Below are 10,886 nucleotides of genomic sequence, written 5' to 3' on the forward strand. Positions count from 1 at the left end.
GCAGTTTTCCCCCGCCCCTATTTAGTTTCAATATAGTATCAACAGCACTAAAGAAGATGTTATTTAAGTGTTTTACACATAAACACTATATAACAAGTTTGGCTCCGCCCTGAGGTCAGAACCTCTACACCAGGGATCATGAAATTTACAATATTGGTAAAGGCCTTCCTGTTCTCCATCACCATGCATTTAGTTTTTCTAACACGTGTGTGGTTCTTAAGAAGAAGATTTTTGGAAATTGGTCAATTTTGGGCAGTTTTTGCCCTGTCCCTAAGGCCTTAGGGGTGCTGGAGACCTGAAATTTACGATTTATGTTCCCCGTGTCCCAAAGATACTTCATACCAAATTTGAAAAGAATTGGATGGTAGTTATCAAGAAGAAGTTAAAAGTGTTCAATTGTTAACGCACGACGGACAACAACCGATTGCAATAGGTCACCTGAGTAAACTCAGGGAACCTAAAAATACACCATATATTTTAACTCTTAAAAATGGGGGGGGGGTGCTATGAACGTTTCGTTTATGTCCCAGTAATCTCGCAATTGCTCGCGAGACTTGTGCATTTTCTTACCAATGACGCACAAGAATCATCAAAGCGGGATAACTCTAACGAGCTGGTATTATATTATGTAAGTATGTAATCTAATAATTGGAGACATGGAAGTAGAGCTGTTGAATTAGGGGTGTTGGCAGATGCTTTAAAGCTCTGTCTAAACTGTAGCATGCCATTGCAGCTCATTCATACTGTAGATATCCAGACTTATTGACTATCAGCCATCATTAAGGTACAATGTATTTGTATTCTTGGTACACTGATTTTGACTGCGGATAACTCCGTTTATCTGATCAGGATATAGGGCTCACGGCAGGTGTTGCTTTTAATTCCATAGTATCTGGATCAGGAAAATAATGATGTGAAGGTGCTATTCTAGTTACTTTATGCAAATACATGCGGACCGGCGGGTGTGACCGATCGACAGGGGATGCTTACTCCTCCTAGCCACCTGATCCCACCTCTGGTGTATCCAGGGGTCCCTGTTTGCCCAACTCTCTATTTTGTATTGCTTATAGGAGTTATGAGATTGATCACTGTTCGTTATCTACTATCAATAAAATATTTAAGTACGAAGCAGAAGTGGTGTCTTTATAAAATGTGATGTTTTTATATAAAACATGAGACTCATATTATATCAAAGAGAACTATAAAAATCTGATTAACAGGTACGCAGTTTGAACACTTATTCATGGTAGTAAATAACAACAAAATATTACAATTTTCTCTCGATACAACTATACACCTGTCCGCCGTGACGTACTTTTATATTGTGACGTCATATAGTGCTAAGTGCACTGAGGTACATTTTGTGACTTTTGTTTTAACTTTATCCGGGATACCTTAACCCCACTGCGAAGATACAGGACTCACGATGGATTTAACCGGTGGATATGGGACTCCTTATTCCTCCTAGGCACCTGACCCCACCTCTGGTATATCCAGGGATCACGTTTGCCGAACTCTTTATTTTGTATACCTTCTAGCAGTTATGACATTGATCACTTATCGTTATCTTCACCTTTTCAAAAATATGTATACTGTATGCTGAATCAATGGTGATCCTTCTTGATTTATGAAATATGTGTTCGGATCACTCGGGCTGGGTTAGCTTTACTTTGTGCGTTGCATTGTGGTCTAGATGACAGCACTTAGTTTTAATTCTGCTCCATTGTAACCTAATCGATGCTTTTGAAAGAATCTGAATTTTAATGTGCAACTGTTCCTATTGTAAATAGCACAAGGACTGCCTCATGGCCGTCCACATATTTACAATACCGTTCAAGATATCGTTCAGAGCATTATGATAGTCACACGTGACATGACATATCCATAGTGCATTCATGTACCGGTATTTCAAATATATGGTCATCACTACACGCAGTGTTTGAAAAACCGCTCAAATCACAGATACTAAATGCAACTAGAACTGTCCTAATGGAACTAATACCCCCGCGGGGCATATAAGATTATGGGAAATATTTAATGCAATCACATTGGATATTTTCACATTATCTACAGGGCAATCAAAGTGAATGCAGAAGTGTATATTCTACAGTACAGCAGTACACGAAATATTAAAAATATGCTTAATATAAACAATGAATACTATTTGGCACATTTTAGGCTGTATGATTGCAAATCCCTGGTCAACTCTTCTAGTCTTTAAGTTTATATATTCACTTTGTTAAAGATCATTATGTTATGCCAACTTTACTTTGTCATTGATTTTGTCAGTAAATAAATGACATTAGTATATATAGAAGATGTGCATAAAGTTTGAATGAAATATGTCCAGCGGTATTAGAAATAAACTTCGGACAAATTGCGTCTACGGACAAACGGACGGACGGACGGATGAGAAGAAATGTAGTTGAACTTCATTGTTGAACTTCTTTCCACTTCTTCAATTCCTGATTGACTTATGAGTGTAAAACGGTATTAGAAATAAACTCTGGACAAATTGTGTCTATTACTACAAGTACAACCAAACCAGAAAATGTCCGTAACTTCCATAACTGTTAAAATATTTCAATGAAAATAAAGATGCACCACTACATTATATATATAAGATGAGAATAAAGTTTGAATCAAATCTGTTCAACGGTATTAGAATTAAACTCTGGACAAAGTGCGCAACCCCCAAAATGAAAAGAAAATGTGCGTAACTTCTATAACTGTTAAAATATTTCAATGAAAATAGGGGATACACAACTACATAATATATAGAAGATGTGCATAAAGTTTGAATGAAATATGTCTAGCGGTATTAGAAATTAACTTCGGAAAAATTGTGTCTACGGACAAACGGACAGACAGACGGACGGACAAAGTGATTCCAGTATACTCCCGCAACACTTCGTTTGCGGGGGGTATAATAAGTACTATCGTATTAAACTAGGATCATAATCATCGTCTGCTCGTCATTTTCTTCCCGTGCTTGAATGGAGAGTTCGATTTCGTGAGATAACTCTTCCAAACATACTAGTAATTTAGTACTATTTTATCAGTTATGGTGTGTACCGTTCATTTTTATGTTTCTTATTTTTCATTGATTTTTTAATATTTATTTTCATTAAAATTAGCTAATTACCCATAAAATTAAACCATATAAATAAATTACATTTGGATACATCTATGATATAAACGAGATAGTGGTTGATATATTAGATATGAAATGCTTTCAGTGAATTGTATATATCTATTAAGACCTGAATTCATCTTTATAATTCAAATCATTACATGAAATTGTGATCTACACTTACGGTGTGCTATTGCACCAAACATTTTTTTTTTTGTAATTTCAAAGTTTAACTTACATATGGCTTTGTCTATAATCAAAGATAGATGCAATTAAACCGAAACATTAACGTTCTTAAACTTTGATGTATATTTTGACGAATATTTAAGCAAAATATTTAAGAAGAATTGCAATGATATGTTAAAGCCTTAAACTACCAGAATTACTGCTACGCATGAATGTCAATTTTGGCTGAATATAACAATGACACAAAAAAGCATACAGGTAGTTTTCATTATGGTCTTGCATTAAAACATACACTTACATAAAATTAACATTTAAAATTAGTTCCTGAATATGAATACATGATAGAAATGAAAAACAATCATAGCATAAGATATGTATATAGACACAGTGTCATATCGCAACTGCATTTAAGAATTTTAAGCACACTATCAATTACCTAAAGTAAAAACAAAGAACGCACGGTGTTTAAATGTTACTTCTGTTATCCCATTAGATACACAGATTTAGAAATGCCAGCCGAACCAGAGTTTTGGACATTTTGTGCCAGTTTATTCCCCAAAAATTGCAGATGAATAACTGTATAAAGATTTATAAGGTTCAATTTTAGCCCTTGGTGAATATAAATTTGACATATGATCATTCTAATTGGTTTGGCGACAACTGACATATCTTGTATATTAAAAAAAGTAATTTGGCATTTGGTTGTTTAATACTTTGAACAGAAAGACAAATACATGTAGTACGGCAGTTAGTAAAATGTAGAAAACAATACTATTAAAAACTTTTAGAAATGAATTTGGTGGCATAAAATAACTCACTCTTGTTAGTACAGCAAGTACCAGGCGAGTGTCTGATCGTGACGTGGGTTAGAACTGGTCATACATACATGTCTGTCTATATCGATGGGTACGTAATGCTCGCATACAACACACTCACTCAGCGCAGGGAAGTTGATTAATGATACTTGTAATTAAGGTAAATCCATACCCGCAGTATTATCTGATAAAAGTTTAAAATCTTTATTTATTTCAGTTCATTAGAGTTAAAACTAATAAATTATCAAAGAAAATATATAGGTCATCACACTTTTTAAGATGCGAGACATACATATAAAAAATCATATATCAATGTCAGAAACTTGCAATTTGTCTTTAACAGCATTATAAAAATTTCACAAAAACTGCTTAAAACGATACTTAATAGTATTCATAATAATTCCATGAAACTGTTTCGTTACTAAACTATTCAAAATTTCTACAAAGAATCAAGAAAATTTATCGCATAATGAACTTGATAAAGGATTCAATGAAAAGTTATTTCCCTTGGATTCAAAATTTTTAAACATTATTGACTACCTATGTTTACGTTCGACTTTTGAAATTTTTTATGTTTAACAAGATTTTTTACAATAACCATTGGAATAAACTCCAACCAAATGTATGTTCCTATCGTGTATAAATCTAAATATATTTATAATTGATTTTGCAAAATCTTAAGACGTCACAGGAGGGTGGAACTACGTTAAAACCAACTCTGATTACATTTGGATACATAAATAAAATAGAAATCTGCAATAAACAATGGAATTGGTAATCCTCTATTATCCCAATGGCCCTATCTAACCTTTTTTTTTTTTTTTACATTTTGAACTAAAAATGAGCCATTCGCCATATTTGCTGCAACGACGAATCCTCCGAAAACTAGAAAACTGACACGGTCATCAAGGGCCCCGCTGAGGGTTATTAGAGTTATTAGAGGAAAGTGTATTTGATATAGCAATGTTTGGGGCTGGTATATATGTTAGAATTAATAATATTCAAAGATACATTGGAATGCAAATTTGTGAAAAGGGAATCATGAAGCATATTTATGAGAGACTTATGCAATTTAAATTACATCTGTTTGACATACACTCATCCACTCACAGACAACAGAGTGCAACTAAATCCCTTCAAATGGATAACTGGTACAAAATACGGTACATACTATTCGAAAAGGATTATGAATTTGACTTATTGATGTCTTGGAAAAGGAAATTCTGACATCGGGGCTTTAAGCATTTTCAAACACATTGTCATTTGATAAGTGTTCTACATTTTTAAAAATAGAAATTTATAGAATATGTCTTTACATACATAGGTGAGAAAGTTTCCATTATTCCTAGCCGTGACATAACATGTAGGCGCTAAAAAAAATTCAGAAGCTAATATCAAAATACTCACGTAGAAAATGTGGACCTTACCGTCAACAAGCGCAGTGAAACACGCCATTTAGAGATTTTCACCGACGAAAGCTCGGTAACAGTAATGAATAGGTACACTCATATTGTATCAATTTTGTGACTTTCTTTATTAAAAGGAACAGTTCTCTAAGGTGTAACGTGCAATTACTACATAATTCAATTTCTTGAAGCAGTTTCACTTTGCAACCGGATGTAAGAAATTTTATTTCGTATTCCGATCCCGATCGAAAGTTGTTGACTAGGAATGACGTATTAATTCAATATACATGTAACATCAAGCATTTTTTATATCACATTAAATATATATATATATATATATATATATATATATATATATATATATATATATATATATCCAATGTTGTAGAGTTATTTCTTGTAAATTTTCTATATATCAATACAATGCAAATCATAATTCAAATTGAATTATCTCCCTTAGACAGTGGTAAATAGATACAGTCATAATAAGAAAGATGACATACAAACAGACAGACAAAGTGACATGACTCCAAAATCTATAGGTGTCTTCCTCTTATTGTAAAGTATTTCTGTACAAAATTTGAAAACTGTGCAATGAAAACTGAGTTATCGTGTCACAAAGAAACTGTTCCTCATAACAAAGATGATGACACACATACAGACAGACAGACAAAGTGACACTCCAAAATATATAGGCTTCTTCCTCTTATTGTAAAGTATTTCTGTACAAAATTTGAAAACTGTACAATAAAAACTATTTCAGTTGAGTTATTGTGTCACAATAAAGTGTTCATAATAACAAAAATCATGCCATACAGACAGACAGACAAAGTGAAATGACCTCAAAATTAATAGACTGTTTCCTCTTATTATAAATTATTTCTGTACAAAATGTGAAAACTGTACGATAAAAACTGTTTGAGTTATCGTGTCACAAAGAAAGTGTTGACGGACAGAGGGAAGGCCGGACAATGTGATTACTGTAGGACTTCCTGCATTTCATGCGGGCCCTAATTAAGTGTGCACTAACTTTCGCTAATGATGCACCATCATTACTACTAAAAATAATTCATTTATTAATGGGAAACGTCAGTTGAGTCATTCATAATTAATGGAAGTTATGAAAGGAAATATGCATATTGTCGTCCACTAATGATACAAAACTACAATGTAATTGTTTCATAAAAAGTTGCACTTATGATGGTTGTTCATTTAATAATTTAAGATTATGAATGCATGTGAAAATAATGAACAGTGATCACTCTCATAATTCCCATAAAGAATACAAAACCAAGAGTAAGACGGGGCCCTAGACATCCGCAAGACGAATAGAAAATAAAAAAGTATCATCACATCGTGAATCTAAGAAAACCCCTGAACTTCCACAGGCTGTTGTCATCCTAAGAACTACTGATTTAGTGTTTTGCAAATTAAAGACGTAGAGGAAATTGTTTGCCTCAATATTGAAAAACATTGTTATTTACTGCATCAAGATGTTTTATAAGTATTGCGATAGCATTGTTTTTATTGTATCTGCATAATTATATTGAATGCGATACGTGATGCTGTCCAAGGAACCCAATCTTTTAAAGATGTTCCTTGTAGAGTCCCTCTTTATAACGACAACTGTCGTGTCCCTTCGTGGTTTATATTTTCCTTAAAGTTCAGGCCTGGATGGAAAATTCACATTAGTCGTATTGCTGAAGTAAAAGAAGGTTCAAAATTTCTGTCTACTCTGAATATTTCTATTGTTCAGTTCAAGTTTTATACTATGATAATATTAACATCAGTCATATCTGTACACAAGTATTGTATTTAACAGGAACAGGGTTGGACATCATTTTATTTCTATTATAATTCGTTTTACACAATTCAAAACTAGCATAAATAAAAGAGAACATGAAGCTAGTGTTTGTATACCAATGCCATGAATGTTTTTCATCCGCCACAAATTCCAAATCTTCATATCGATTTTGAATATTCACAAAACTATCAATGGTATTGGTGAAAAGAAAACATCAAGAGAAAAGAGGCTTTGAAAACAATGTTTCTATGATTTGTCACTTCGATAACAATGCCTTTTGTTAATGATTGCTTGTTTCTCTAAAACAGAATACAAAGCATATGGGCGTTCTCAACAAGCTAATCAAAATACACACACGACACATTCTTTATGACGTAGTTGACTTTATACGCTATATAAAGGATGATATTTTCCCCTGTATAACCAATCTTTCATGCAATACACCAAGCGATAACTGAATATGGTAAGTCTATATAATTTTCTCAATTATTTCTGAGATTAGGAATCCGTTTTAAATGAAGTTATATTAAATAAGACTAAACACTTTAATTGACTGATTTTTTCGGTAATATACGATTCCTCATTCTTTTGAAAGTTACCTGCTTTAAAAAAATTCCTTTACACAATTTGCACGTATTCAAAACATTAATAGTAAGTCAACATTTCGTAAATTCGACGGTTGTTATAAGAAATCCTATGGTCGTTATAACAATCTAGTTGGCCGAGAGGTTAGGGCGTTCGCCACACATGCGGAAGGCCGGGGTTCGAATCTCGGCCGCGACAGACCTAAGTCGTTAAGGATGTATGCTACACCAGAGAAAGTTGATGTAAATGAAAAGTGGAGGATATGTACAACAATATTTTGAAGTTAAAAATTTTCAAATTTACGTTCTTTTGTCAACAAATACAGTTTTAGTAGAAAATAATCTGGAAAAAAAAAAATAAAACCCCTGCTGGACTCGAACCTGCGACCTACAGTTAAGCAGTTGGTATTCAAACCTACTGAGCTACTCGGCTAGGTATTGAAATTGAAAAGGAAAAGTTAAATATTGCTGATATCGATTTTTTCATCCATGTTTTTACAGGAAGTCAGTCATTATGACGATGTAGAGTACTACCTTAAAACAGGTAGTGAGAGGTGTGAATGTCAGGGTGTTGCTAAAACGCGGAACGGAAGACGGAACGGAACGGAAAATATTTTATGCAATAATGTAAAGAGGATGTCAGCATTTTGTAAAATCAAAAGGCTTATTATGAACAAGGGAGGCAGAAATTACAGAGAGAACATGAAGTCATTCTCAGAATCCACCATTTCATATCAATACCTCATACAAAGGCATCATTATGTATTCTAAAACGGTGGATTTTATGGATGAATGTACTATCATGCGCTTGCTTAATATTTGGCATAATAAGTTTTGATAAATATATTAAGCAAGTGCCTGTTGGTACCATCCTTTCCCCCACCTTTGTCACCCCCCCCCCCCCCCATATTGTGACTATGTTGTTTCACAAATGATTTGTTTTGTTCAGTTTGTTTTGAGCCACATTCAACAATTTTTCAGTTATATAGTGGCGCCCAGTTTTTGTTGGTGGAAGAGAGAACCCAGATACAATGTAACTGGGAAGAGACCACCGACCTTTCGAAAGTAAACTGGGAAACTTTCTCACTTACCGGCGCGAGCGGGATTCGAATCCGCGCCGACCAGAGGTGAGAGGCGCTGGTTGGAATCCCGCACGCGCCGGTAAGTGAGAAAGTTAGATAAACATACTGAAAAAGACTAGAATTGTAATTGACACCTGTCAATGCCGAAATTTCAAAATTCTTTTACAGCGCTTTGTAAATTCTTATACAAACGTTTAACTTAACTCGCTTAATCAATTGATGATGCAACCTTTTAAGATAAAGTTGTTTCATCTCTTGTGAAAAAAAAATTAAAAATAAATTCCAAATTGTTGATTTTAATCAAAATGAATCCTTTCCCCCCGATATTTGGCATTATCTTATCTATACTAATCATTCTAATTCTTAAATTCCGTTCCGTTCCGCGTTTTAGCAACACCCGTGAATGTCACGGGTCCTCGGGAGATCAGCTTAAAAACGGATGTCCCGTGTCACAGTAGGTGCGGCATGCTAAAGAACCCTCACTGCCCAATGGCCATAAGCGCATAAGCAAGATACAATCAATCAATCAACAACCTATAATTGGGTCAAATGTTGTTTAACGTGTTTCATAACGATTGATAGGCCCGTCTGGGTACACTGATTTTGACTACGTATAACTCCGTTTACCTGATCAAGATATAGGGATCACGGCGAGTGTGACCCGTCAACAGGGGATGCTTACTCCTCCTAGGTACCTGATCCCACCTCTGGTATATCCAGGCGTCCGTGTTTGCCAACCTCTCTATTTTGTATTGCTTATAGGAGTTATGAGATTGGTCACTGTTCGTTATCTTCACATTTCATTAACTGGTGTTAATTTTCTCAGTGTAATTGGTTTTCCATTTCAAAGTAAATCATTGAAGTTTCCCTTTCTGTCGTTTGCATTATCTTTTTTTTTTCGAGGTGTTTTTTATATAACAAACCTGTGAAACTAGTTTGTAGAGAAAGAATGCATATAGTGATAGGATTATAAGTACTACAATTTTTACTTGAGTATAATTTCTTCAGATCAGCAGAACTATCTCGTTTTTCTTGCAGAGATTCCTGTTTTTGCTCGCTGTTATTTTCTTGGTTGCCAACGTAATTGAAGTCGATGGTCAAAATGGTCCTAATCCCCAGAATGATGACAACGGGGATGACATTTATGGAGATAGCGAGGGCGCTAGAGCACTAGGAGAGGGTGGAAAAGTATGGGTCAGTACGGGGAGGCATCCATAATCGTGGTAAATATCTTATGTTAGTCAGTTTGGAACGTTCAGTATTTCGTTTGATACTGGCCAAAACGTTATATTCTTTCCAATTCAATTCGTTTTCATATGTCAAAATGGTATAAATAATGAGTGAAACGTTTATGATGTACAGTGTATATCTTTCATTAGTTAAAAGGTTAATTATATATAGTTTATTTACAAAAAAATGTGTATATTTATTTTAAAGGTTCGTTTGGATGACAAAGGAAGACAGCAATTTTTCAACTGTACTTTTGTGCTCAATCAATAAAACGTGAAAAAAATAATCTCAATATTTATGCACAAGAGCAAACAAAATGCAATGTAATCTGCCAGTAATTAAATATTTGAAGGTTCAATTATCACTCACAATAATCGGAAGTACAAGTACCTCCGCATCGCAATACGAGCAAAGTTACACAACCAGCAACGGAACAGTTCTTCTCGAGAACAGAACGTTAGAAGATGGATAATGAACAGTTTAGGTAGAAAACGGAACGCCTTGAGAGGAATGAACGGTTTAGCCTCGATTTCAAATTCTGCATTACGAACTCTTTCCGCATTTTTTAAACCTACAAAGACATTGTGCTTAAAAGAGAAACATATAAGGAGGTTACAATTTTACTAACGAATTTATTTTGCAATAT

General features: G+C 34.2%; 1 long non-coding RNA gene across 1 annotated transcript; it reads left to right on the forward strand.

The window, feature by feature from the left end:
* Window positions 1-7,715: 7,715 nt before the first annotated feature.
* LOC125646723 (uncharacterized) lies at window positions 7,716-10,526 on the forward strand. Its single transcript, XR_007359806.2, has 3 exons — window positions 7,716-7,807; window positions 10,049-10,233; window positions 10,448-10,526. It is a non-coding gene; the product is annotated as an uncharacterized LOC125646723 (long non-coding RNA).
* Window positions 10,527-10,886: the final 360 nt, after the last annotated feature.

Source organism: Ostrea edulis, chromosome 6 (genome assembly GCF_947568905.1).
Source record: "Ostrea edulis chromosome 6, xbOstEdul1.1, whole genome shotgun sequence".
NCBI classification, from domain to species: Eukaryota; Metazoa; Mollusca; class Bivalvia; order Ostreida; family Ostreidae; genus Ostrea; species Ostrea edulis.